The following is a 27,956-nucleotide window of genomic DNA, read 5'->3' on the forward strand; positions in this document are numbered from 1 at the left end:
AGTCTATAAGTTCAGACGGTCTGGGGGACCGCACCGTCGTTGTGACCTCCTCAACATCGGCGGTGACACTGGTGTAGGCACTCGCGGTGGTGTTCTCCCCAAGGCGGTGTCCAACGGCTCCTCCAATGTCTCACGGGCCGGTAGACCCCGAGGTGGTGACAATCCGCTGAACTCGGGCACGCTTTGAAGTGGCGACCATCTCCTGGACTCAGGCAAGCTGTACACGGGAGTAAAAGGGTTAAGTGATGGTCCCGATGCTGCCCGCGCCGTGTCAGGAGGGGAAACAAGAGTTGGGGGGTCTCTAACAGGAGGTATGGGAGCGACAGGGGTTTCCAAGCCCCCTGCTGGCGCCAGGTCTCGAATCGAGACCGTGTCCTCTCGCCCGTCAGGGTATGCCACATAGGCATACTGAGGGTTGGCGTGGAGGAGATGGACCTGTTCAACCAAAGGGTCGGACTTGCGGGTCCTAACATGTCGCCGCAGGAGGACAGGTCCTGAGTACATCAACCAAGATGGTAATGAGGTCCCAGAGGAAGACTTCCGAGGGAATGAAAACAGTCTCTCATGGGGAGTAGCGTTGGTTGCCATACACAGGAGTGAGCGTATGGAATGGAGCGCATCAGGGAGCACCTCTTGCCAACGGGAGACTGGAAGGCTTTTTGACTTCAACGCCAGTAAGACAGCCTTCCAGACTGTAGCATTCTCACGTTCAACCTGTCCGTTACCCCTAGGGTTGTAGCTCGTGGTTCTACTAGAGGCAATCCTGTATGAGAGCAGGTATTGCCTCAAGTCATCGCTCATGAACGACGAGCCCCTATCGCTGTGGATGTAACAGGGGTAACCGAACAGGGTGAAAAGATCACGAAATGCCTTGATAACCATGGCAGCGGTCATATCAGAACAGGGAATGACAAAGGGGAATCGTGTGTACTCATCAACCACATTGAGGAAGTACACGTTCCGATCTGTCGAGGGAAGGGGGCCCTTAAAATCCACACTCAGTCTTTCGAAGGGACGAGTGGCCTTAATGAGTTGTGCCCTGTCAGGTCAGTAAAAGTGCGGTTTGCACTCTGCGCATACCCGGCAGCTTCTGGTTATGGACCTGACATCCTCCACCGAGTAGGGTAGATTCCAGGCTTTTATGAAGTGGTAGAGCCGAGTGACCCCCGGATGGCAGAGGTCATTGTGGAGAGCCTGCAATCGATTCTCCTGCACACTAGCGCATGTTCCACGCGACAGGGCATCCGAGGGCTCATTGAGTTTCCCTGGATGATACATGATGTCGTAATTATCGGTGGAGAGTTCGATTCTCCACCTCAAGATCTTATCGTTCTTGATCTTGCCCCGTAACGTGTTATTGAACATGAACCCCACGGTCCGCTGGTTCGTGAGCAGGGTGAACCGTTTTCCCGCCAAGTAATGGCGCCAATGCCGGACGGCCTCCACAATGGCCTGGGCCTCCTTTTCCACCGCCGAATGTCGAATTTCGGGGCCTTGGAGGGTGCGAGAGAAAAAGGCGACGGGCCTGCCCGCCTGGTTAAGTGTGGCGCCCAGGGCGAAATCAGATGCATCGCTCTCCACCTGGAAGGGGATGGACTCATCGATAGCGTGCATCGTGGCTTTCGCGATGTCGGCTTTTCGTTTTTCAAAGGCCAAACGAGCCTCTGGTGCTCGGGGAAAAGAGGTAGACTTGATGAGCGGACGGGCTTTGTCCGCGTAATTGGGAACCCACTGTGCGTAGTAAGAGAAGAAGCCTAAGCATCTTCTCAGTGCTTTTAGGCTAGTGGGCAGGGGAAGTTCGAGGAGGGGACGCATCCGGTCTGGATCAGGGCCAATGACCCCGTTTTCCACCACGTATCCGAGGATAGCTAGGCGGCGCGTGCGAAATACACACTTCTCCCTGTTGTAGGTCAGATTCAGGCGAGATGCAGTGCGTAGGAATCTAAGAAGGTTGGTATCGTGGTCCTGCTGGTCATGGCCGCAGATGGTGACGTTATCCAGGTACGGGAAGGTAGCCCGCAGTCCGTTATGGTCCACCATTCGGTCCATAGCACGCTGGAAGACCGAGACCCCATTCGTGACACCAAAAGGAACCCTTAGAAAATGGTACAAGCGACCATCCGCCTCAAAAGCCGTGTATTGTCGGTCCTCTGGGCGAATGGGGAGCTGGTGGTAAGCAGACTTTAGGTCGATGGTGGAGAATACCTGGTACTGCGCAATCTGGTTGACCATGTCAGATATGCGCGGGAGGGGATACGCATCCAGCTGCGTATATCTGTTAATGGTCTGACTATAGTCTATGACCATCCGGGGTTTGTCCCCACTCTTGACCACCACGACCTGCGCTCTCCAAGGACTAGCGCTATGTTGTATGATCCCTTCCTTGAGGAGCCGCTGAACCTCAGGTCGAATGAAGATCTGATCCTCAGCGCTGTAACGCCTGCTCTTAGTCGCGATGGGCTTGCAGCCTGGCACGAGATTCTGAAATAAAGAGGGTGTGGTAATCTTAAGCGTCGAGAGGCTATAGGTGGAGCGCGTTGGGCAATTTAGAGGCTGCGAGTCTCCCACTGAAAGCGGAGGGAGTGGCCCACCGTACTGTAGGGTTCCACTCTTCAAGTGGACCATGAAATTTAGTCGTAGGAGTATTGGCGCGCAAAGGTGCGGTAACACCAGGAGCTTGAAGCTCTCGTAAACCGTGCCCTGCACCGTCAGATATACCACGCAACTCCCTAGCACGGTGACAGACCGGGACCTTGACGCCATCGAAATTGTCTGCTTGACAGGCTGAATCTGGAGGCCACACCGCTTCACGGCGTCTGGGTGAATGAAGCTCTCCGTGCTCCCGCTGTCAAACAGACAATAAATCGTGCGTTTGTTTACCTGTATGTCCATCATGGACTTGTCGAGTCTGTGAGGCTTTGCCTGGTCCAGGATGATCGACGCCACTGTTGGTTCGTGGGCGCCACTGCAGGCAGCTGAGATGGATGATGACGACCCCTGCTGGTCATTCGCGGTCGGTGCCGACCAAAATGGCTGCCCCCATAGGTCGCACGTGGGCGATGGCGCCAAAACCAGCGGCCCCTGGTGGTCGCGCGTCTCTTGCGACTCCGTCGTCTGGAATGGCAACGTCCTGGCCTCGCACGTGGAAGAAGCCCTTGACGATGCCAACGACGAGGAAACTGGCTCTGGGGAGTCACACGCCGCATTGCTGTTCCTGGATGGAAGTTTGGATCGGCATACCTTCGAATAATGCCCCTTCTTGCCGCAGGCGGAGCACAACACCGCTTTAGCGGGACATCGCTGCCGAGGGTGCTTCACTCCCCCACAGAAGTAACACCGCGGGCCGCCTGGAGCTGCTGCCGTCCTCAGGCCCGAGGGTGGGAACGCAATAACGCAGTTTTTCGGTCCCGCTGGATGAAGTGGGGTCTGTGACTGCCCCTGCCACGCTGTCTCCACGTGGTCGTCGGGGTACATCGCCAGACTTTTGGAGGCCGTTTCTAGCGCATCCGCTAGCTCTATGGACTTAGTGAGATCGAGATTACCTTGCTCCAACAGCCAAAGGCGGATGTAAGACGAGCCGATTCCCGCCACAAACGCATCTCGAGCGAGGTCGTTCATGTTCTGGTCTGCCGACACTGCTTTGCAGTTACAGCCCCTGGCTAGCTGTAGGAGCTCGCACGCGTACTGTTCCGTCGTTTCGCCGGGCTGCCGTCGTCGAGTGGCTAAGAGATATCGAGCATGCATCTCGTTCGGCGGTTTAATGTAGCGCTTCTTAAGAAGCTCGAGGGCCCCTTTGTAGTCGGTGGCCCCACGGATCGCTAAATATACAACGTCGCTTACCCTCGCGTGGAGGACCCGGAGTCTGTCGGCGTCGGTGGTGACCGCTGCGGAGGCTTCGAGGTAATCCTGAAAAAATTTCAACCAGTGGTCGAAGGTGTTCGAGGCGCCCGCCGCACGTGGGTCCAGCGTAAGCCGTTCGGGTTTAAGCATTTGCTTCATGTTCTCTGTGTCGTTTTTTTTTCAACGAAGAGAGTTCAATTGTAGTCAATAAAATTGATGCGCGATATAACTCACGAGGCTAGAGGTACTCGGGGAAATAAAGGCTTTTATTGACTACAACAATAGAGCTACCATATATAATACACGATCCCAGACTAAAGGGTCCCAGACAGAGCAGTGACCTTTATACCTCTCCCAGGAGGCGGAGCCCGACTGGGATGTACCATAAGAACTATATGACAGGTAGAACAGCCCAACCCTAACCCCAACAGTAACATGTAGAACAGCCCAACCCTAACCCCACCAGTAACATATATACAGACTCATAGTACTGGCCAGACCCTGGCTCAGCACTACCTGGTGGGAACCAACAATGGTTCACCACACTTTGTAAAATTCTTACAAATTCTCAGCTACTTGACTCGAAATCCATACTGCTTGTGCTCTTGCTCAATCTGTCTTTACAAATCATTTGTGTAGATTGACCTTAACAAAGGTTTACCTCCTCAATCTATTCCACATTATTGTGCAATGTTTCTGCAGTGAAAACAGCAGCTGAAGGGGTTTTATTTATAGCTTACGACACAAAGATTTCAATGAAAGAGTGCATTGTGATGAGGTTAAGCAGATCACCTCTGGCAATCACATTGATTTCCATTTATTTTATCTCTCTTTTTAAATATACTGTCAGAAAATGCTTGGGTCTCAATTTAAAAGGACATGTTTTACTGCAGACAAGAAAGAAATACGTCTTTGAAGCTGTACTGTAGGAAACATGACAAATCTCAGCAAGTAAATGGAAAAATATCATTTAGATTGAAATGTGAACATAGAGCCAAAATTTTACTGTCCTGCCTACCATGGGAATTGGAATGGGCGAGGGGTGGACCATGGAAAGGTCCGTTAACCTTGGATGGGATTTTATGGTTTCAGGGCAAGCAAGGCCATAAACTCCCACCCATCCAATCTGAAACTAACATTACAGGCTCAAGGAGCTGATTGTAATCCAGTTCCTATATTCCGACAACCCATTCTTCATGAACATCTCTCCAACATCTTGCGGTGGTGGAGACGGATTTGATAGGATCTTTTAAGAGACTTTTAGATAAGTACATGGAACTTAGTAAGATAGAGGGTTATAAGTAAGCCTAGAAATCGCTAAGGTAGGGACATGTTTGGCACAACTTTGTGGGCTGAAGGACCTGTATTGTGTTGTAGTTTTTCTCTGTTTCTATGTTTCTAACATAGTCCACTTCTGTGGCACTACTTTTGCACATTCAACTCCTACCTTGTAATTATTATGTTGCCACTAATTAATTATAAGAATGCAAGAATAGTAGACCATATAACCCATCAAGCCTGCTTTCTAAATATTTTCACGAGATTTGGTGGCTCTGTCTAGGTCAGCATTTATTACCCATCCCTAATTTCCCTTGAGAAGGTGCCCTTGACCTTACTTTCTTGAACAACTGCAGTCCATTTGTTGTAGGAACACCAACAGTATTGTAAGGAAGGGCGTTCCAGGGTTTTGACTCAGCAACAGTAAAGGAATGTCAATATAGTTCCAAGTTAGCAAGACGTGTGTGTGTCTTAGCAGAGAATTTGCAGGTGGCGGTGCATCTGCTTCTCATGTCCTTCTGGATGGGAGAGTTTGCAAGTTTGGTAGGTGCTGTTGAAGGAGCCTCAGTGAGTTGCTACAGTACGTAGTGTAAATGGTACACACTGCTGTCACTGTACATTCGTGGTGGAGGGAGTGAATGTTTATGATGATGAATCGATGGCAATCAACTGCGCTGCTTTGCCTGGATGTTATCTGTTATATATGCAGTGCTTATGAGGAGAAAAAAATGTGGGGTTGCAGCACGTGGGTTGTTTGCAGTCAACAAGGCAGGTTTATTGAGAGGTTGTTCTGTACAAAGGATTCGGCTAGACTGACTAAAAGCAGCCAATGATGTCACAAACTAATCACGTGACTGGACTCAAAATGGCAGCACAACAACACATCTACCCAAATTATAACATCCCTCTCCTTTTTACTTCTAGCAACAAATAACCAAAGTGCTTTTACATCATCATAAAAACATGGATACAAGAGCAGGCAAAAAATCATTACACAGTGATAACACGGTTAATGGGAAAGATGACCTGGTGGGCGCCTATTCTGCACTGGTTACCCGCACGTTTCAGGGATTTGGTTGTTATCGACCTTAGAGATAATTCAGGATCTTCTGAGGTTGTCTCTACCTTGGCAGCCGTAACAGTCTCTTTTGAGGAAGAAAGACTAGTGGCAGCAAAACATACTTCAGCAATCTCGGTCTCTGCTGATTGACCCAAAGACACAGTTACAATATAGAACATAGAACACAGAACAGTACAGCACAGAACAGGCCCTTCGGCCCACGATGTTGTGCCGAGCTTTATCTGAAACCAAGATCAAGCGATCCCACTCCCTATCATCCTGGTGTGCTCCATGTGCCTATCCAATAACCGCTTAAATGTTCCTAAAGTGTCTGACTCCACTATCACTGCAGGCAGTCCATTCCACACCCCAACCACTCTCTTCGTAAAGAACCTACCTCTGATATCCTTCCTATATCTCCCACCATGAACCCTATAGTTATGCCCCCTTGTAATAGCTCCATCCACTCGAGGAAATAGTCTTTGAACGTTCACTCTATCTATCCCCTTCATCATTTTATAAACCTCTATTAAGTCTCCCCTCAGCCTCCTCCGCTCCAGAGAGAACAGCCCTAGCTCCCTCAACCTTTCCTCATAAGACCTACCCTCCAAACCAGGCAGCATCCTGGTAAATCTCCTCTGCACTCTTTCCAGCGCTTCCACTTCCTTCTTATAGTGAGGTGACCAGAACTGCACACAATATTCCAAATGTGGTCTCACCAAGGTCCTGTACAGTTGCAGCATAACCCCACGGCTCTTAAACTCCAACCCCCTGTCAATAAAAGCTCACACACTATAGGCCTTCTTCACAGCTCTATCCACTTGAGTGGCAACCTTTAGAGATCTGTGGATATGGACCCCAAGATCTCTCTGTTCCTCCACAGTCTTCAGAACCCTACCTTTGACCCTGTAATCCACATTTAAATTAGTCCTACCAAAATGAATCACCTCACATTTATCAGGGTTAAACTCCATTTGCCATTTTTCAGCCCAGCTTTGCATCCTATCTATGTCTCTTTGCAGCCTACAACAGCCCTCCACCTCATCCACTACTCCACCAATCTTGGTGTCATCAGCAAATTTACTGATCCACCCTTCAGCCCCCTCCTCTAAGTCATTAATAAAAATCACAAAGAGCACAGGACCAAGCACTGATCCCTGTGGCACTCCGCTAGCAACCTGCCTCCAGTCCGAAAATTTTCCATCCACCACCACCCTCTGTCTTCATTCACATAGCCAGTTACCTATCCAATCGGCCAACTTTCCCTCTATCCCACACCTCCTTACTTTCATCATAAGCTGACCATGGGGGACCTTATCAAACGCCTTACTAAAATCCATGTATATGACATCAACTGCCCTACCTTCATCAACACACTTAGTTACCTCCTCAAAAAATTCTATCAAATTTGTGAGGCACGACTTGCCCTTCACGAATCCGTGCTGACTATCCCGGATTAATCCGCATCTTTCTAAATGGTCGTAAATCCCATCCCTAAGGACCTTTTCCATCAATTTACCAACCACCGAAGTAAGACTAACCGGTCTATAATTACCAGGGTCATTTCTATTCCCTTTCTTAAACAGAGGAACAACATTCGCCACTCTCCAGTCCTCTGGCACCATCCCCGTGGACAGTGAGGACCCAAAGATCAAAGCTAAAGGCTCTGCAATCTCATCCCTTGCCTCCCAAAGAATCCTAGGATACATTTCATCAGGCCCAGGGGACTTATCGACCTTCAGTTTATTCAAAACTGCCAGGACATCCTCCCTCTGAACATCTATTTCCTCCAGCTATTAGCCTGTAACACCTTCTCTTCCTCAAAAACATGGCCCCTCTCCTTGGTGAACACTGAAGAAAAGTATTCATTCATCACCTCGCCTATCTCTACTGACTCCATACACAAGTTCCCACTACTGTCCTTGACCAGCCCTAACCTCACCCTGGTCATTCTTTTATTCCTCACATAAGAGTAAAAAGCCTTGGGGTTTTCCTTGATCCGACCCGCCAAGGACTTCTCATGTCCCCTCCTAGCTCTCCTAAGCCCCTTTTTCAGCTCATTGCTTGCTAACTTGTAACCCTCAATCGAGCCATCTGAACCTTGTTTCCTCATCTCTACATAAGCTTCCCTCTTCCTTTTCACAAGACATTCCACCTCTTTCATGAACCATGGTTCCCTCACTCGGCCATTTCCTCCCTGCCTGACAGGGACATACCTATCAAGGACACCCAGTATTTGTTCCTTGAAAAAGTTCCACTTTTCATTAGTGCCTTTCCCTGACAGTTTCTGTTCCCATCTTATGCCCCCTAATTCATGCCTAATCGCATCATAATTACCCCTCCCCCAATTGTAAACCTTGCCCTGCCATACGGCCCTATCCCTCTCCATTGCAATAACAAAAGACACCGAATTGTGGTCACTATCTCCAAAGTGCTCTCCCACAACCAAATCGAACACTTGGCCCGGTTCATTTCCCAGTACCAAATCCAATGTGGCCTCACCTCTTGTCGGCCTGTCCACATATTGTGTCAGGAAACCCTCCTGCACACACTGCACAAAAACTGCCCCATCCGAACTATTTGACCTACAAAGGTTCCAATCAATATTTGGAAAGTTAAAGTCCCCCATGACAACTACCCTGTGACCCCCACACATATCCATAATCTGCTTAGCAATTTCTTCCTCCACATCTCTATTACTATTTGGGGGCCTATAGTAAACTCCTAACAACGTGACCACTCCTTTCCTATTTCTAACTTCAGCCCATATTACCTCAGTGTGCAGATCCCCCTCGAAGTGCCTTTCCGCAGCCGTTAAACTATCCTTGATTAACAATGCTACTCCTCCACCTCTTTTACCAGCTTCCCTACACTTACTGAAACATCTGAAACAATATCTGGCAGTATGGATAGTGGTTCATCTTGAGATAGTTCTGGTACACACGGAGCTCGTGTAAAGTTAACAAGTGATCTTAATGCCACTTCAACACTAGCTCGTCTTCAGTTTGTACTGCATAGGAGATAGGGCCAATTTGTGCAAGTCGAGTTGCAGGAACCCTCTTCCTACCGATGGAGTAGCTGCGCACCAAAACTTGATCTCCTTGTCGAAACAAGTGTCTTTTAGACTTACCTTCCCTTCTCAAGATTTGCGACTAATGATTGTGTTTTACTATCTTGGGTGTCTCCTGTGGCAGAAGTAGATCAAAGGTATTTCTCAGCTTCCTCTTCAGTATCGCAAAGCTGGGGAACTCTGAGTCGTTGTGTGTGTGGTGTTACCAAGAAACTGTTTAGATGGCAATTGAATGAGCCTTGGTCCTTGGCAGCTTTCACTGCATGCTCAAGGACTTGATGAACCTTTCAGCTAAACCATTCATCGAAGGGCGGTATGGTGCGAAGTTTATGTGTTGGGTATCACTCTTCTTTAGATAGTCTTCGAACTCTTGAGCCATGAATTGTAGTCCATTATTGCTTACAGTCTGTTCTGGTTTCCCAAATCTGGTGAAAATCTCATTGAGTTTTTTGATGGTTTGTTCTGCAGTTTTTGACTTCATTATGACTACTCTGGCCTCTTGGAGTGTGTATCTATGACAACCATGAACATGTGCCTTCATATGGCCCCGCAAGGTCTATTTGTAAACATTGCCATGGCATTTTAGGCCACCCCCATGGATGTAATGGGGACAGTGGTGATGAGTTCCTTACCCATGCATATGACTGACACAGTCCTGCCTTTTCACCAATCTGAGCATCAAGTCCAGGCCATTAGAAGTAGCTCCTCACAACTTCTTTCATTCAAACTATACCTGAGTGTCCTTCTTATAATTGTTCCAATAATCTGTCGCACGTTTGGAGCAATTATTACCCTTATCCCTGACAACAGGCATCTGCTTTGTACTGTCAACTCGGGTTTTCTATATGGAAATATGAGGATAATGGGATACGTTCCCATCATCCTTCCTTTTAATAACATTTCCAGTACTTTCCCCATCACAGGATCATTTTTGGTCTGTCATTGGACCTGAGCTACCGTCACTGGGACATTATCTGTCTGTGAAAAATAGAATATATTGGAAACACGACTAGGTGGTACTTGACCAGTAGGCAAAGGCAAACATGATAATACATCAGCATTGGCATGGCTGACTGACAGTACTTATTCCCATGGGAATGTGCTAATAATATCAACAACCATCGTTGAGGTCTGTTGCTGCAAGCAAGGGAATACCCTTATGCGGTCCAAAAGTGGCTGTCAACGGATGGTGGTCCATCAGCAATGTGAAGTAGGGCGGCATGGAGGCATAGTGGTTAGCATAGCTGCCTCACAGCACCAGGGATCCGGGTTCGATTCCTGGCTTTGGTCACTGTCTGTGTGGAGTTTGCACATTCTCCCATGTCTGTGTGGGTTTCCTCTGGGTGCTCCAGTTTCCCCCCACAGTCCAAAGATGTGTGGATTAGGTGGATTGGCCATACTAAATTGCCCCTTAGTGTCAGGGGGACTAGCTAAGGTAAATGCATGGAATTATGGGGATAGAGCTTGGGTGGGATTGTGGTCAGTGCAGACTCGATGGGCCGAATGGCCTCCTTCTGCACCGTAGGATTCTATGGATTCTAAGTGACGACCATAGAGTCAGTGGTGAAATTTCCTCACTCCAAAGATTATATTTAGTGCCTCCTTCTCCTGCTGAGCATATTTTGATTCAGCACTTGGTAAGCTTTGTGACATGATGAAGGCTATTGATCTTTCTTCCCCTGAAGATAATATTTGTGACACTATTGCTCCAACTCCATATGGTGATGAATCACAGGCAAGTTGTCGTGGTAACCACAGGTTGAAATGTACCAACATTTCTGACTTCTTCAATGCTTCTTTGACTGACTTGTATGCTAATTAATCCTGCCTCATTGTGCAATCCTTGATCTAAAATGTTATCCCTATCTGGTTTCAGTACTTATTCCCGTGGGAATGTGCTAATAATATCAACAAGGTACAAGTAGGAATTTCTAAAGACCACCTTTTCAAGATTGATTGGTCCATTTATATGAAGATTAAAATCCCCTATGATGATTATATTGCTTTTGTTACACGCTCCAACATTTTTTTTGTTTAATTCTGTGTCCAATGATGTAACTATATTAGAAGGCCAAGGAATCACTCCCACCAACATTTTCTCATCCTGTTCCTAATCTCCTAACCTCCACCCATACTGATTCTACTTCCTTATCTTCTGAGCAAAGCTCCTTTCTCACTAACTCCATGGATGAGATATTCCGGCTGCGCTTGCCCCAAAACCAGAAAATCCCACTCGAGGTCAATGGACCTTTGCATGGTCCGCACCCCCAGACTGCTATGATTCCTGTGGTGTGTGGAACGGGAAAATTCCCCCCCTTATGCTATCCTATCCTTTGTCATCATTCTGTTTGTTTTTTCAAAATGGGTTCTCTGATATATTTATTTCCCAATTTTGGTCACCTTGTAACTATGTCTCTGTAATGGCAATTAGATCTAAACTAATTATTTCTATTTGTAGCACTACTTCATCTATTTTATTGCAGATGCTGACAAAGATTCTTTAATTTGATTTTTTTTAACCACTATTCTTTGCATGGACCTTGATTACTGATGCACTTTTACTGTTAAACTCTGTTCTTTCTTTCTCAATTAGCTTGTCTTTACTCATATCACTACACTGTTCTATTGTCTCACTTTTCTTTTTGGATTTCTAAAGTGTCCTTCAGCCTCACCTATTTTGTTGGTTTAAAGTCCTACCTACAGCCCTAGTTATCTAATTTACCAGGACACTGATTGCAGCCTGGTTTAAGTGGAATCCTTCCCAACAGAACAACTCTCTCTTTCCTGAGTACATGAACCAAAACCTCTTCTTCCACACTCTTTGAGCGATGGTTTAGTATTTCTAAACTGCTTGCCAATTGATGCATGACTCAAATAACAATCTAGTAATGATCATCTTTGAGGTTCTGCGTTGTAATTTGGCCATGAACTTCTCAAACTCTCTCATTCATGGTGCTTCTAATGTTGATCAGTTCCTACTTGTACCTTGGTAATTGGATCCTCTCTCTTTCCCACTCCAAGTTCAGCTCCCGCTGTGAGGAGATATCCTTAACCTTGACGCTGGGTAGGCAACACAACCATCAGAACTCCAAGTCACAGTTGCCTAACCAGACTGTCCTCTATCACCAGCACTTTCCTTCTCACTCCTCCCATCTGAATGGCATCCTGCACCATGGTATCACTGTTTGCTTATCAACCCTGTAGTCCTTCTTTACCTCCACATAGGTAGTATTGACTTGAACCTGTTGATAAAAGTCAAGGCCATCACAACATGCTGGACCCCCATACCTTTCTGACTATCAGTCACACCCTCCTGACCATTGATCAGCTGTAGAGTTCTACCTAACCTAAAAGATGTGATTGCCTCCTGGAACAAGGTACCCTCTCGTTGAGGCCCCTGAATGTCTGTAACTTAGATTCTAGTTCAGGAACTCTGAGCTAAAGTTGTTCAACATGCAGATATTACCACAGATGGGATGTGTTCCACAGGGTCCCAGTTGTGGTGGTCACAGTACACCATTAGCCTTGCCATGTCTGTCTAATCTTATTTATTTGACTAGTTATTTTGTGAGCTGAAGTAATACACGTTCCAGTTTCCCGACTTGGAAACACAAGAAAAATACTCACCAGCTATAGGAGGTAAAACAAAAAGATTTTAAAAAGTAGACCTCCTTCCCTCTCTGTACCAAATTCACACTTCCATCAAATTCCTGATTTAACACTTGGTTCACAATTTTGTCCAATCACTCTGTGCTTCCCCATTCCTTTCATACTCTTCTGATGATTTCTGGAACATTTCCAGGGTTTCATTCTTGATCCTTTCCGCTTCAGCAACTATAGGATTATAATGGCATTGTCACCAGAAACATGGGTTCAACAAAACAATGAATTCTATCTATCTAGCATTTTAATGTCATAAAATAGCACAAGGCACTTCAAAAGACCATGGTAAGAGCCAGGCTAGGAGACATTAGGTAAGATGGCTGTGGAAGCTCAATTGTTAAACATGTTCAAGACAGATAATAAATTTCTGGAGACAAATAACATCCAGGGATATGGGGATAGTGCAGGAAAATGGCATTGAGATGGATGATCAGCCATGATCGAATTAAATGGCAGAGCAGGCTTGATGGGCTGAATGGCTTACCCCTGTTCTTAAATTCCTGTGACCACAAGCGAGGCTAAAGAGGTAGGTTTTAAGGAGTGCCTTAAAAGGGGAAAGTGAGGTTGAGGGACAGAAAGGTTTGGAAAGAGTATCCCAGAACTTAGGACTTGTGCAGTTGAAGACACAATCCCCAAAGGTGGAGTGATTAAAATCAAGGATGCTGAAATGACCAGACGAGTACAGATATCTTGGGGGGTTATGGGAATGGGGAAGATTACAAAAATAGGGACGGTTGAGGCCATGGAGGGAATTGAAAACAAGGATTGGAATTTTAAAATGAAGACATGACTTGACCAGAAGCCAGTCTAAGTCGGTGAGCACAGGGTTGATAAATGAACAGGACTTGATGCAAGTTAAGCAATAGGCAACAGGTTTTGGATGAGCTCAGGTTTATGGTTGTTGAATGTGGGAGACTTAACCAGGCATGTGTTGGAATAATCAAACTTAGAGATGACGAAGGAATGAACGAGGGTTCTGACAGCAGATGAGCTGAGTCTAGAGCAAAGTCAGGCGATGTTACTGAGGTGGTAATAGGTGGTCTTAACGAGTGTGTGAGGTTGGACACTCATCTTGGGGTCAAATGTGACACCAATTTGGAAGCAGACTGATTTAGTGTCAGATTGGTGCCAGGAAGTGGGATATAGTTGGTAATCAGCGAACAGGATTTGGAGTAAGCTCTGATAACAAGAACTTCTGATGTGGAGATGCCGGCGTTGGACTGGGGTAAACACAGTAAGAAGTTTAACAACACCAGGTTAAAGTCCAACAGGTTTATTTGGTAGCAAAAGCCACACAAGCTTTCGAGGCTCTGAGCCCCTTCTTCAGGTGAGTGGGAATTCTGTTCACAAACAGAACTTATAAGACACAGACTCAATACACATCTTTTTAGCCTGTCTTGATGCTCTCTCCACTCCCATTGTTTTGTTTCTTAAAGACTGGATTAGTTGTAAGTATTCGCATTCCAACCATTATTCATGTAAATTGAGTCTGTGTCTTATAAGTTCTGTTTGTGAACAGAATTCCCACTCACCTGAAGAAGGGGCTCAGAGCCTCGAAAGCTTGTGTGGCTTTTGCTACCAAATAAACCTGTTGGACTTTAACCTGGTGTTGTTAAACTTCTTAACAAGAACTTCAGCATTCATGATAGTCAACTGGAGAAAAATTCTTCTCATCCAGTACTGGGTGTCTGATAATTTGACAACAGTGAAGGAGTCAAGAGAGGTGGTAGTGAGCTAGAGTTGGGTGATGTCAGCATATATGTGAAAACTAGTGTTTTGTTTTGAATGATGTTGCTGAGGGCTGTGTATACGTGAGAAATAGCAGGGGCCAAGGATAGATCTATGGGGAACAACAAAAGTAACAGTCCAGGAACAGGAAAAGAAGCCATTGAAAGTGGTACTCTGGGCATGATTACATTGATAAGTAGGGAACTAGATCAAAGCAGACTGACCCAATTAGACAACAGTGGTGAGGTGTTGGAGGAGGGTAGTGTGGTCAACTGTCACAAAGGCTGCAGGCAGGTCGAGAAGGATGAAGAGGGATAGCTTACCTTTGTCATTGTCACACTGAATGACACTTTTGACTTTGTTATGAGCTGTTTTGCTAATGTGGGAGGGCCAGAAATCTGATTGGAGGTTTCAAATATAAAGTTCTGGGAGAAATGGCACTGATCTGGTATGTGACAATACATTCAATGACATTGACAAAGAAAGGGAGGTTGTAGATGGGATGATATTTGGCCGGATGGTGGGGTCAAGGGTTGTCTTTTGAGAAGGGCGGTGACAACAGATTTAAATAAGAGTGGGACAACATCTGATGAGAGAGAACCATATCGGCTAACATGGGGACCAAGAGAGGAAATTGGGTAGATAGCAGTTTCATGGGAATAGGATTGAAGGAGCAGAAAGGGGGCCTCATGGACAAGATGGGGTTTGAGAAAACACGAGGGGAGGTAGGAAAAAACTAGAAAAATTTACAAGCTCAGGGAGATAAACAATGGGGCAATTGAATCTGGATGGTTAGTAGTTGCAGTCGGAAAGAGGAAATGTAATGGTGGTGGCAGGCGATGCTTCAGAGATGGAAGCAGATGGTTTTGATCAGAGATCAGACATAGCAGAGGAAAGGCAGAATGGGAGCATCTTCACCACATGGACTGCAGGGATGGTGGTGGCTCAGCATCACCTTCTCAAGGACAATTGGGGGGTCGCCAATAAGGCAGCAGTGGCACATTGGTTAGCACTGCTGCCCCACAGCGCTGGGGAGCTGGGTTCAATTCCCGGCTTGGGTCACTGTCTGTGTGGAGTCTGCACATTCTCCCCATGTCTGCGTTCATTTCCTCTGGGTGCTCCGGTTTCCTCACAGAGTCCAAAGATGTGCGGGTCAAGTTTATTAACCATGGTAAATTGTCTCTTAGCGTCAGGGGGACTAGCAGAGCCAATGCATGGGATTACCAAGATGAGTGGGATTTTTGTTGGTGCAGGCAACATGTGATTCAATGATTCCTCCGGGTGCTCCGGTTTCCTCCCTCAGTCCGAAAAACATGCCGGTTAGGTACATTGGCCATGCTAAATTGCCCTTTAGCATCAGGTGGATGAGCAGGGTAAATGCATGGGGTTACGGGGATAGGGGTTGAGTGGGATTGTGGTTGGTGCAGACATGATGGGCCGAATGGCCTCCTTCTGCACTGTAAGGATTCTATGAGTGCACCCAATCAGGGGTTGGATTGGGGGGGATTTTCACAGTAACTTCATTGCAGTGTTAATGTAAACCTACATGTGACAGTAATAGAATAAAGACACTTTAAAAGAGGTGCCACCATTGCCCCAGATGACTGGTGCTGCTGCAGGAGGAGGAGGATCCGCTGCGGGGATGGGCTCCGGACAGCAGGTGGCGCCGAGGAGGCGCGCGCTCGCGGCGGGGTCCCGGGAAGGAGGGGGCGCGTGTGCGCGCGCCGTGTGGAAGGGGTGGCGCGCGCGCGAGGGCGAGAAGGTGTGAGCGGGGGCGCGCGGGCGCCTTTAGTCTCCGTCTCGGCACCGGGAGTGAGGGAGCTCGAGAGAGACGCCCGTCGGGGGTGAGGAGAGCGGCCGCCCGCTGAGGTGAGGCGGGTCGGGGAGAGAGGAGACGGTGTATGTCGAATGGGGGGGGGGGAGAGGGGACTTCGAATTGGATCCCGATCTGAGGGAATCTGGGAATCTGCTGGAAGTTGGGGAGCCGCCCGGGAAGAAGGAGGAGGGGGAGGAGGACGAGGCCCCCCCCCACCCCCTCAATATACCACCAATTCATCAACAGGATAGAATAGGAACAGCACCGCGGGATGGCCATTCGGCCCCTTCACCCCGTGCCTGCTCCCGTGGAGAACAATGCTCTTTTATTCCCACTGTTCATCCTTTTGATTGGGCTCCCTTTTCCAAGGCTGCTATTGAATCTTATTGACCAGCACCACATCAGGGGATGCAGTGGCCGGGTGGGGAAGGGATCCCCCTCCCTTGGGATTGGTGGTGGGCTGGGGAAGGGTTCCCCCTCCCTCGGGTTTGTTGGTGGGCTGGGGAAGGGATCCCCCTCCCTCGGGTTTGCTGGTGGGCTGGGGAAGGGATCCCCCTCCCTCGGGATTGGTGGTGGGCTGGGGAAGGGATCCCCCTCCCTCGGGTTTGGTGGTGGGCTGGGGAAGGGATCCCCCTCCCTCAGGTTTGGTGGTGGGCTGGGGAAGGGATCCCCCTCCCTCGGGTTTGGTGGTGGGCTGGGGAAGGGATCCCCCTCCCTCGGGATTGGTGGTGGGCTGGGGAAGGGATCCCCCTCCCTCGGGATTAGTGGTGGAGTGGGGAAGGGATCCCCCTCCCTCGGGATTAGTGGTGGAGTGGGGAAGGGATCCCCCTCCCTCGGGATTAGTGGTGGAGTGGGGAAGGAATCCCCCCTCCCTTGGGATTGGTGGTGGGCTGGGGAAGGGATCCCCCTCCCTCGGGATTGGTGGTGGGCTGGGGAAGGGATCCCCCTCCCTCGGGATTGGTGGTGGGCTGGGGAAGGGATCCCCCCTCCCTTGGGATTGGTGGTGGGCTGGGGAAGGGATCCCCCCTCCCTTGGGATTGGTGGTGGGCTGGGGAAGGGATCCCCCCTCCCTTGGGATTGGTGGTGGGCTGGGGAAGGGATCCCCCCTCCCTTGGGATTGGTGGTGGGCTGGGGAAGGGATCCCCCCTCCCTTGGGATTGGTGGTGGGCTGGGGAAGGGATCCCCCCTTCCATCTTGGGCTTGTTGGAATGGATTTCCGGCACCAACTCCTCCCTTCCCTCTATATTGGGTGTATTGGAGGTGAATGGGTTTTCCTTGTCCTGGAGGTAGGTGGTTAGAAACCCAAGACCAGGCAGGGTTCTGACTCCCAGTAAAATGTTATACCAGCTTAGTTTAGACAATCTGAAGTGAAGGTGTTTTTGTGTTGTTCTTGAATGGTGAGAGGTGAGGAGGTACCTGCCCAGGACAGGGGTGGTGGTTCCTGTTTTTACCCAGGCCCCTGGACTTTGGCCAGTAACCGGCAGTCTGCTTCTCTGGATCCTTTTGCTTGCAGTGAGTTGTGTCGGATAAGCTTGATTAACTTTTTATGTGAATGGCATGTCTTTAATGAACAAATTCTGCAGCTCATTTTATTCTAGCTGATTTTATTGCTATCTGTAAAGTAGAACAAGACTGGTTGTTTGTAAGACCTGCATTCTGTAGCTATTACTGTGCACTAAGGATGTAAGAATACACTTGTATGTTTGCCATTGACATAGAAACGCCTTAAACAGGAATAACTGAAACAAAGAGGTGTCCCAGAAACAGTTTTCAATTCCTGGTTTATGACATTCTCCCTATTGAATTACAACTTTTCAAAATAAATATGATGTTTCCATTGCTATATAGACTATGTTTTTAAAACATGCTGAGCAGAAGTATAGTGATTTTACAGTTGTTTAACTTCTGGAGTTGCAGAAGTTTTTTCAGTGTGATATTGTAAACAACTGATACAAAATACTTTTTGTGAACTTTCAGAAAGTTAATAATTGAAAACTCTTAAAGGTTTAATGGTTTTTAATGTTTTTGTTGTGTTTTCAGGGTAATCTCAAATTAAAATAACCCCAGTATTGACTGGGTTTGCTCAGTTTAATTGTATGCCATCCAGAGGAGCTAGTATGGGTCTTGGTAATCCAAGATGGTGCTCCGGAGCCTGGCAACTTCTTGCAAGCTATGCCTAGCATACCCTCTAATGCTCTTTTACTCTTGTTCTATGCTTTTAAATCTCTATCTCTTTTATATTAAGTTGATCTTTCTCTACACCCTAACTATGACTGTAACACTACACTCTGCACCCTTTCCTTTCCTTCTCTATGAATGGCATGCTTTGTATAGCGCATAAGAAACAATACTTTTCACTGTATACTAATACATGTGACAATAATAAATCAAATGGTATTTTTATTACCGAAGCATTCATGAAAGGGAGGACACAGGATGTTCTAAAATTTCTTTGTAAGAGATCATTTGTAATTGGGAGGGCAAAATATGGTAAGTGAAAATAATTGTGTTTTGGTAAATGTAAGGGAGGAATTTGTAAGACATCTGAAGTTTCCTGATAGTATTTTCTGATGGAGCTAGCTCTTACTGTAGGAATGGGATTAGATAGAAACGTGAGCTTGAAGACGTAGTTAATCAAAGCAATTTTTCCCAGAGGGGGATAAACTATTTTAGGAATCTTAGTTGATCTTGTGCAGTTGTTTTATAAACTTATTTCATTTCTTATTTCAAGATGGTTTTATGATGGGCGATATTGAAAACACCTGACTCTGATTCATGTCACAGCAGGTCACATTTGCAAGTATAATCCAATAAAGAAGTGAATAGTATTTCCAATTTGTTTTTGGTCAGAAGTCATTTTACTGCACTTCAACACAAGGATGTGCTGAAGTGATAACTGCAACCATTGTGAGTTGGACCATTGGGTTAGAAATTAATTGTTTGAATTAAGAGCTATCTATAATGTACGATTTAAATGGAGATTAAGTAGGGATTGTGTTTTGGGTGGATGATGGTTAAGAGCAGCAACTTCTTTCAAGAGGTTTAGAGATCCACATTAACATTGTTCTGCCTCATTAAAAGTCATCCTTTTGTAATGTTTTTTCGCTTGATCTTTCTCTGGATGCATCAGATGACGTGCCATTTGGGAGATCAATCTGTAATATAAGTTTGAAAACTTCCTCGAGTGGGGATAATGAAGGGAAATATAAAATACTTAATTAATCCTTGTTTTTGGAACTGCCTGATTCTGACATCAAAAGACATTCCCATTTGACTCGTATCATCCTTTCTGACAGTTTCTGCCTCTTGGGGTAAATTGTTAAGTTCAGGTTTAGTTAATTTTTTTGAGAAAAGGGGATAACAACAAGGAAGGTGATGGATTAAACTTCTCTGAACGTAGTCAATAAAAACCCAAGGATGTAAGCCTACATGACCTCCACAGATGTAAATTGTTATTGTCCCAACAAGACTGATAACATCCAATAAAGGTATCCGACACCTTGAACTTTTAAGTCCATTATTCGTTAGATATTTTTGCACTGGCTTCTAAAGGGATTAATTGAGTCTAAATTAAATACTTTCAGTTGAATTCACATTTAACGATGGCGACAGAATTATTTCCAATCTCACTTGAGGGTGGGAAGTATTTCCTTGTCCTGTAGTTCTGGTGACAATTTTTAGCACTTGGATTATATTCCAATCTGAGTCTTGTATCTAATTACATTTACTTCTGAGTATCTTTGTCAGCTTCCAAGAATTATTCTTGTTGAATTTTTCAACCAATTCATGTCTTTCTGAAGGTATGATGCCCAGAGCTGTGTGCAGTATTCTAATTATGACCATTCCAATGAGATATGCAATTGTTACATTGGCTATTGTGGCTTCTCAAATGTCCTTGAGATATTCCTGTGATTTTCCAAAACACTTAGTGTGAAACACAAAATCTTACAGCACAGAAGGAGGGTGTGGCCATGTAGTCCATTGTGATTGTGTCACCTCCTTGCAGGGCTTGATCCAATAAGTGCCACTTTATTCTCTACTCCTAGTCCTGCAATTCTTTTCCTCTTCAAGCATATATCCAATTCCCTTTTGAAAGTTACTATTGGATCTGCTTTCAATATCCTTTCCGGTCATGCATACTTGTGTATTATCAACTGTTAAGTGTCAACCTCACTTTTCAGATGCTGTTTTACTTGGCTCATTAGTGTCAGTTTTTTTGCAATGTTACTAAAATACCTATTTAATTATTCCTGACTTGAAAGTGGGTTCATGTTCCTTTTACTCTCACTGGGTTAAAATTCTGGAAGTCCTCCCAAGCATCATCAGAATTGCAGCTATTCAGGAAGTTGGCTCACCACCTTTTCAAGGGTAGTTAGGGATGGGCACTAAATGCTGGCCTTGTTAGTGATGCCCACGTCCCATCAAGGAATAACAAAATAGACAACTTAGAAAACACAACTTATGGGACACTTAATGTCCGAGGCAGTCCTTTTAATTTTTTAATGATACATCCTTTATCAGCTGTTAAAATGTGCTGCTAACTATGTATGCTGAACATCGGATAACTTTGTCATAACAAGTGCAACTTCAAATTTCTTCTGAAAATTCAATTCATTATGTATTCAATAATCTTCGATCGCTGATTTAGTGACAACATTGGAATTTTTGTAGATTTGAGACATGATTATTGGCCCAGAGCTATGCTGACTGCCCTTCTGGTGTCTTTTTTGATGTGGTGTCTTGGAAATTATTTTTTCTTATGCCAGTGTTGGTTAATGATGCTTAGTAATACACAGTGGTTGTTGCATGATTTGCTCTCTAGTTACTGGATCCCAGCTCATTATGTGCCATATTTCGTCACTAATTTGTTTAACCAGCAGTCGTGCAAGGTTTGACCAACTTGATATGCGGAGGGGGCATTGTTGATGTAGGATGGGTGGGGTGGAGGGGCTTTCATTTGGTGGGAAGGAAACTGAAGAATGCTGACTTTTGGCGGCACGGTAGCACAGTGGTTAGCACTGCTGCTTCACAGCTCCAGGGTCCCGGGTTCGATTCCCGGCTCGGTTCACTGTCTGTGTGGAGTTTGCACATTCTCCTCGTGTCTGCGTGGGTTTCCTCCGGGTGCTCCGGTTTCCTCCCACAGTCCAAAGATGTGCGGGTTAGGTTGATTGGCCAGGTTAAAAATTGCCCCTTAGAGTCCTGGGATGCGTAGGTTAGAGGGATTAGTGGGTAAATATGTGGGGGTAGGGCCTGGGTGGGATTGTGGTCGGTGCAGACTCGATGGGCCGAATGGCCTCCTTCTGCACTGTAGGGTTTCTATGATTCTATGATTCTTTGAAGTGAGTCAGGAACCATATTCTCAAATCTGGAGTCTGTAGATAGATAACAGATTTTCATGAGATCAAGGTGGAGGCAACCCTCCAAAGCAACATTGGCCAACCTCAAATGAAGAAGGTGAGTGTTTTGTCCCATTCACCTTCCACAAAGTTCCACTGGTTCTGTCACTGTTCTTAATGCTTCATCTTGTCTGGCGCCTATGCTTTTGGGCATTGAATGTCCAATTTCTAACTTTCCCTGTTGCACTGTTATTGGGCTTAGTCCTTACATGATTGGACTGTAATTTGTTGCAGCAGGACATCTATCATGGTTAATTAGGTTTCCTGTTGTAAACTGGCTGACAGTAAGTAATACTCTTAAAATTTAGAATTGAAATTACTTGACAGAATGTTGTCTCCCAAGTTTCGTTTGTATATATTGTGCAAATGCAGCAACAGCATACCATTCGTTGGCGAGATGTCCGTTTGATTAAGTTAACAGTGGAGTGGCACAACTTGAATCACTTCTAGATATGTGTTTAGCTTTGTCCCTTTGTGCCATTTGCTCATGAGATGAGCACCATTAGCCTTACTGTTACTTTGACAGCAAAATCTAGGTCAATGTGTCCAAGCCTTTGCTTCTGTCGGCTGCAGAGATTTGTACCATGGGGCCTCGGGAGCATCAAGGAAGTTGTAATTCATGCATGTACTCCAAGTTGCTGAGACTAACGCATCTTGATGTTCTAATTTGCAATATATTCACCAGCCATGATGAAACTGGCTCTTTGCCAACCTACACAAATGGGAAATTCAGCAAGCCAGTATTCCCTGGGCTTCAAGGACTGGATTTCTGAGTCTTGGGGCTGAGGTTTGGATTACCCTGTTTCAAAATGCCTGCCTGATCTTTAGTACTGGTGTGTTGGAATTGGTGACTTTTTATATTGTTTACTATGTATAAACATGAAATAGCCTAGCTGAAAATTAGAGGAGAAAGTGTGCGACAACCTTTCATTTGTGAAAGCATTTCTTTAATGTCACTTTTTGGATAAATATGTATTTGGGCAGAGCTCAGGATGCCAATGATAAAAATGGAAAGTTCCATCTTCCACACCGTAGTTATCAGCTTGTATTGCCAGCAGTCACTCAGATAAGGATGGTATAAGCCAAATGCAGAGCAAAGATTGCTTTACTCTGATCCAACAATGCACCTTGAGCTGAAACTCCAGAATGCACTGTTACAACTAGCACAGAGACAGGAGATTTAAATGTCATCAGTTTGAGTTGGATTCAGATCCATGTTCTGCCGATCAAAGGACTGATGTCTGTAGATCAATGGCTGAAAATTCATGTAAACTCACCTCTTGTTTTGAGGGTTTACTATGCAATGTCTGGCACAGTCTGTTTCATTGGCAGTGCAGTGAATGTGACTTCAGCTGAACCTTTGCAGACTAACTCAGTGAGCCGTTGAAGACTTTGCAGGCTTTGTAATCCACATTGTTTATATGTCGAGCAGGATTGGCATAAACTGTAGGGCACATTAAGATGTTACGAACTGCCTTTTAATTTTTTCGAATGTTAAAAGCATTTCAAACATCTTGTGATGTACTGTGCCATGTGTTTTGTAAGTATACAGCTATTTAATCTTTTAAGTGTTTGTGTAGAATTACTCTGCATAGTTTGTAAGATTACATTTTCTTTGCCTTTTTAAATACATTTGTAGCATTAGGCATTGGAGTATATATATTTTTTTCTCCATGTAGTTATTTTGAGTTCTTGTTGAGCTTAGATCCTTTGGGCCTCATTATTCTGCAAACTGAAATCTGATATTTGTATATTTTCAAGCCTTGAGTGATTAAATCTTATTGCAATTGAACCATACCATTGTAATAGATTGCTCAGTGGCCACTTGGCACTGAAGCTGTGAATGCAGAAAGAGACAGATTGTTGCTTTAGAAATGGCACAGTTATATTTGTAGTGTAGTGTGAAATTCCAAACCGTAGCTATAGTTTATTCATGTTGGGAGTTTTCTGCGCAAACAAAATCATAGAATGTTGCAGTGTGGAAGAGTTGTATCTAATCTGACACAACTGATCTTTGTGCCAGTTTGATCAATAGAAGAAGCTATGTCCAATGTGTGAATTCTTGCATTTGAAGAGATTGCACAGAGTGATATTGGGCGTGAAAATGTGCTACAAACACTTGGGAGTCACGAGCCTGTTTTGCTGGTTGTGGATCAATGGTTAATGAAGCAGATTGAAAGAGAAACTGTAAAGCACGTACAATGGCTGTGGACAGATGATTTGAGCATGATTATTAAAATTTTGGTAAGTATATCGTCAACCCAGGATAATTGTTTAATGAGATGTGCCAATGTAAATGCCCAAATTGAAACCAGTTATCTTAATGCTGTGTTACCTTTGAAATGTGCGCATCTGAGGATGCGTACAGTACTTTTCACGACTACTTGTATACAAAAATAGCCCATGCCTGCATGCAACAAGACCTGGACAACATTTAGCTTGGACTGCAAAGTATCAAGCACACTAGTGGTTCAAGCACACTAATATCAAGCAATAACCAATCTGATTGAAATTCAATGATATTACCATTGTGAATACCATTAGCATTCTGAGTATTATCATTGACATAAAATTTAAATGCACCAACCATATAAATCCTCCAGCTCAAAGTGTAGGAATTGTACAATGATTAACTTGCCACATGCTTGATCAGCAACCCAGACACTACCTTAAACCTCCATGCTTGTGGGTGGCATGGTGGTACAGTGGTTAGCACTGCTGCTTCACTGCTTCATAGTGCCAGAGACCCAGGTTTGATTCCCAGCTTGGATCACTCTCTGTGTAGAGTCTGCACGTTCTCTCCGTGCCAGGGTGGGTTTCCTTTGGTTGCTCCGGTTTTCCTCTGACAGTCTGAAAGATGTGCTGGTTAGGTGCATTGGCCATGCTAAATTCTCCCTCAGTGTACCCAAACAGGCGCTGGAGTGTGGTGACTAGGGGAATTTCACAAACTTCATTGCAGTGTTAATGTAAGTTGACTTGTGACACCAATCATTAAACTTTTAAGTAAACAAACTTAATGGCACCTTTTAGCACATTCCAAACTTGTGACCCCTACCACCTAGAAGGCAGCAGATGCATGGTAACATCACCACTTGGAAGTACCCCCTCAAGCTACACACAATCCTGACTTAGAACTATATTGCTGTTCCTTCACTGTCACTATCAAAATCCTGGAACATCTTTCTGAATGGCACTGTGTGTACCCTACAACACGTGGATTGCAGCATTTCAAGAAGGCAACTCTTCTGAAGGGCATTTGGGCATGGGCAACAAATGTTTGCCTTGCCAACAAATCTATCATCCTGAGATCAAATATACAAAAGGAATGGGATGATACCTGAGTGAAAGGTAACAAGAATGTAGACGTGTAGAGCTTGAAAGAGAAAATAGTAGAGTAATATGGAGAGAAACCAGTATGTGAATTTGCTATTCGGGAGTGAAATATGTATGCATTTGGGAGACACTGGGAGAATGTGCAAACTCATCACCCAAGGCTGGAATTGAATCCGGGTCCCTGGTACTGTGAGGCAACAGTGCTAACGACTGCCACCGTGCCAGTATGGAGTGGAAACATTGACTGGGTCAGAAAGTTAGGAGTGGTCCAACTGCATGCTTGATGTATTTATAATGCGGCTGATCTTTTTGCTTTATGTTGCAGATTGTAGTTGTGACGGTCTGTTTTGGTATTTTCTACATTTCTTCTGTTATTTCGAAGGTTAGATTTTGTTCCCAGTCTCCTTCAGGGCTTTTGTGCTGTTTATTAATCCAGAGGCAAGCTTTTGACTTCTCCCCTGTGTAAAGGTTATATCCCTGTTGGGTTGATTGCTTTGTGAGATTATTTTAGTGGCATGACAAATTAGTAAATGTTATGAACTATTATATAAACTGTGATAAAACAAATATAATAAAAATAAACAACGTAAAACAAAAACGATTGAGTCCTGAATTTTTGGAAAGGAGACAAGATTTTTGATCTTGACTCTTTTGTTTTTGATGATTAAAGCAGTTCTCAGGCTTGATTTAGCCTATCAACGTCATGGGTAAGCCTAGTTCATGAGGACTTGGTGTCTTTAATTGGCAAATTCCTGATTGTGTAAAGTTCTCTAGACCAGTCACAATGGAACTTTTGTCTTGATGCATGAAAACTGTTATTGGTTGTGTATTTGATTCCCTGTTTGGTATTTGATTACTTTTGTTATCCTGCTCCATGTGCAAGCTGATATTGCTACCCAAGGACATGCATTAGTTGCTGTGAGGAACTTTCTGATCTAAGTGCAGAGAAGTTGGAAGAATTTCTGGTTCTATTTATTGTTCCACAACGTTTTGTCAATACACCATATCAAGTGTATAGGGAGATTGGGTTAAATGTTGCTTTGTTATGCGTCAATAATATGTCAAGCAAAAGCTGAATAAACTGTCAGTGTGGAATTTACAATCCAAAGAAAAAGGGGCACAACTTAATTTTTATCAAATCGTTCTTTGCAAATAATTCTTTGCAGTTTTATTGAAACTGTTGCTGGGCTTGAGCCAAGCTAATTTATCAACTTGCAAGCTAGCAAGAGCATTGTTTATCTCGCATGGTGTTTGTTTACTTTTTTGAGGGCTACTGCTAATTGTCTTTGCAATGCTACCTTAGCTCTAGATGGTATCATGTAATAAAGCTCTTGAATGATGTGATTCTTTGTCAGTTATTTGCTAAAATTGAACTTTCTCTGCCCCTCCATTGAAATGAAATTGAGAACAGCATTTGCGTGTTTTCCTAAAATTGTAGAAAGTAAATAAGTGCAAATCACCTGGGGCTTTCCAATACAGTCAGTGCATTGCAGCCTTGCCCCCACACAAAATTCAGTGCTGTGGGCAGGATAGGTGACTTCTTACTTTCTGTCCTCCCTTTGTGGCCTCCTCCACATGGCCAAAGTGGCCCTACTCAAAGATAGAAATGACATTCCGTGTGTCTGTGACTGAGAGATTATTCTTAATTCTCAAGTTGTCTGCAGTCTTCATGATTGACCACACCGTCTTCAGACTTTTGAATGGACTTACCTTGCATTAAATTGATCTTTCTCTACACCCTAGCTATCACTGTAACACTATGTTCTGCACTCTCATACAGTGAAAAATATTGTTTCTTGTGTGCTATACAGACAAAACATACCATTCATAGAGAAGGAAATGAAAGAGTGCAGAATGTAGTGTTGGTCATAGCTAGGGTGCAGAGAAAGGTCAACTTAATGCAAGGTAAGGTGGAAGAGAGAATGTCCAGGGTACGTGGGGTCCTTAATTATGCTGGCTGCTTTGCCGAGGCAGCGGGAAGTGTAGACAGAATCAATGGATGGGAGGCTGGATTGCGTGATGGTTTGAGTTACATTCACGACCTTTTGCAGTTCCTTGCAGTCTTGGGCAGAGCAGGAGCCATAGTTGTGATACAGCCAGAAAGAACGCTGTCTGTGGTGTATCTGTAAACGTTGGTGAGAGTCGTAGCTGACGTGCCAAATTTCCTTAGTCTTCTGAGAAAGTAGAGGCGTTGGTGGGCTTTAGTATCGGCATGGGGGGGGACCAGGACAGGTTGTTGGTGATCTGGACACCTAAAAACTTGAAGCTCTCGACCCTTTCTATTTCGTCCCCGTTGATGTAGACAAGAGCATTTCTCCTTTACGCTTCCTGAAGCCGATGACAATTTCCTTCTTTTTGTTGATATTGAGGAAGAGATTATTGTTGCTGCACCAGTTCACTAGATTCTCTGTCTCATTCCTGTACTCTGTCTCGTCATTGTTTGTTTGAGATCCGACCCACTATGGTGGTGTCATCAGCAAACTTGAAAATTGAATTGGAGGGGAATTTAGCCACACAGTCATGGGTGTATAAGGAGTATAGTAGGGGGCTGAGAACACAGCCTTGTGGAGCATTGGTGTTGAGGATGATCGTGGAGGAGGTGTTGTTGCCGATCCTTAGTGATTGTGGTCCGTGAGTTAGGAAGTTCAGGATCCAGTCACAGAGGGAGGTGCTGTGGCTATTAGATGAATTAAGAATGGGTCCCATCAACCTGTTGTTGTGTTGTGATGGCCCCTCATCTAAACGAAGGCTTTGGCTGTCTCATCTGAAAAG

At 45.2% G+C, this 27,956-nt stretch overlaps 1 protein-coding gene across 23 annotated transcripts in view; it reads left to right on the forward strand.

Annotated features, from left to right (window-relative positions):
* Nucleotides 1-16,317: 16,317 nt before the first annotated feature.
* Nucleotides 16,318-27,956, forward strand: part of eps8a (EGFR pathway substrate 8a, signaling adaptor) — a 169,980-nt gene continuing 158,341 nt past the window's right edge. For 9 of the 23 annotated variants that reach the window (XR_013500158.1, XR_013500160.1, XR_013500159.1 and 6 more), the window contains exon 1: nt 16,396-16,508. The gene's annotated coding sequence lies outside the window, so the exon portion shown is untranslated. Of the gene's footprint in view, nt 16,509-27,956 lie in introns of all 23 variants that reach the window. The other 14 variants (XM_078235352.1, XM_078235357.1, XM_078235354.1 and 11 more) reach the window with 8 other exon arrangements.

The sequence above is a fragment of the Mustelus asterias genome, chromosome 19, assembly GCF_964213995.1.
Source record: "Mustelus asterias chromosome 19, sMusAst1.hap1.1, whole genome shotgun sequence".
Classification (NCBI taxonomy): Eukaryota; Metazoa; Chordata; class Chondrichthyes; order Carcharhiniformes; family Triakidae; genus Mustelus; species Mustelus asterias.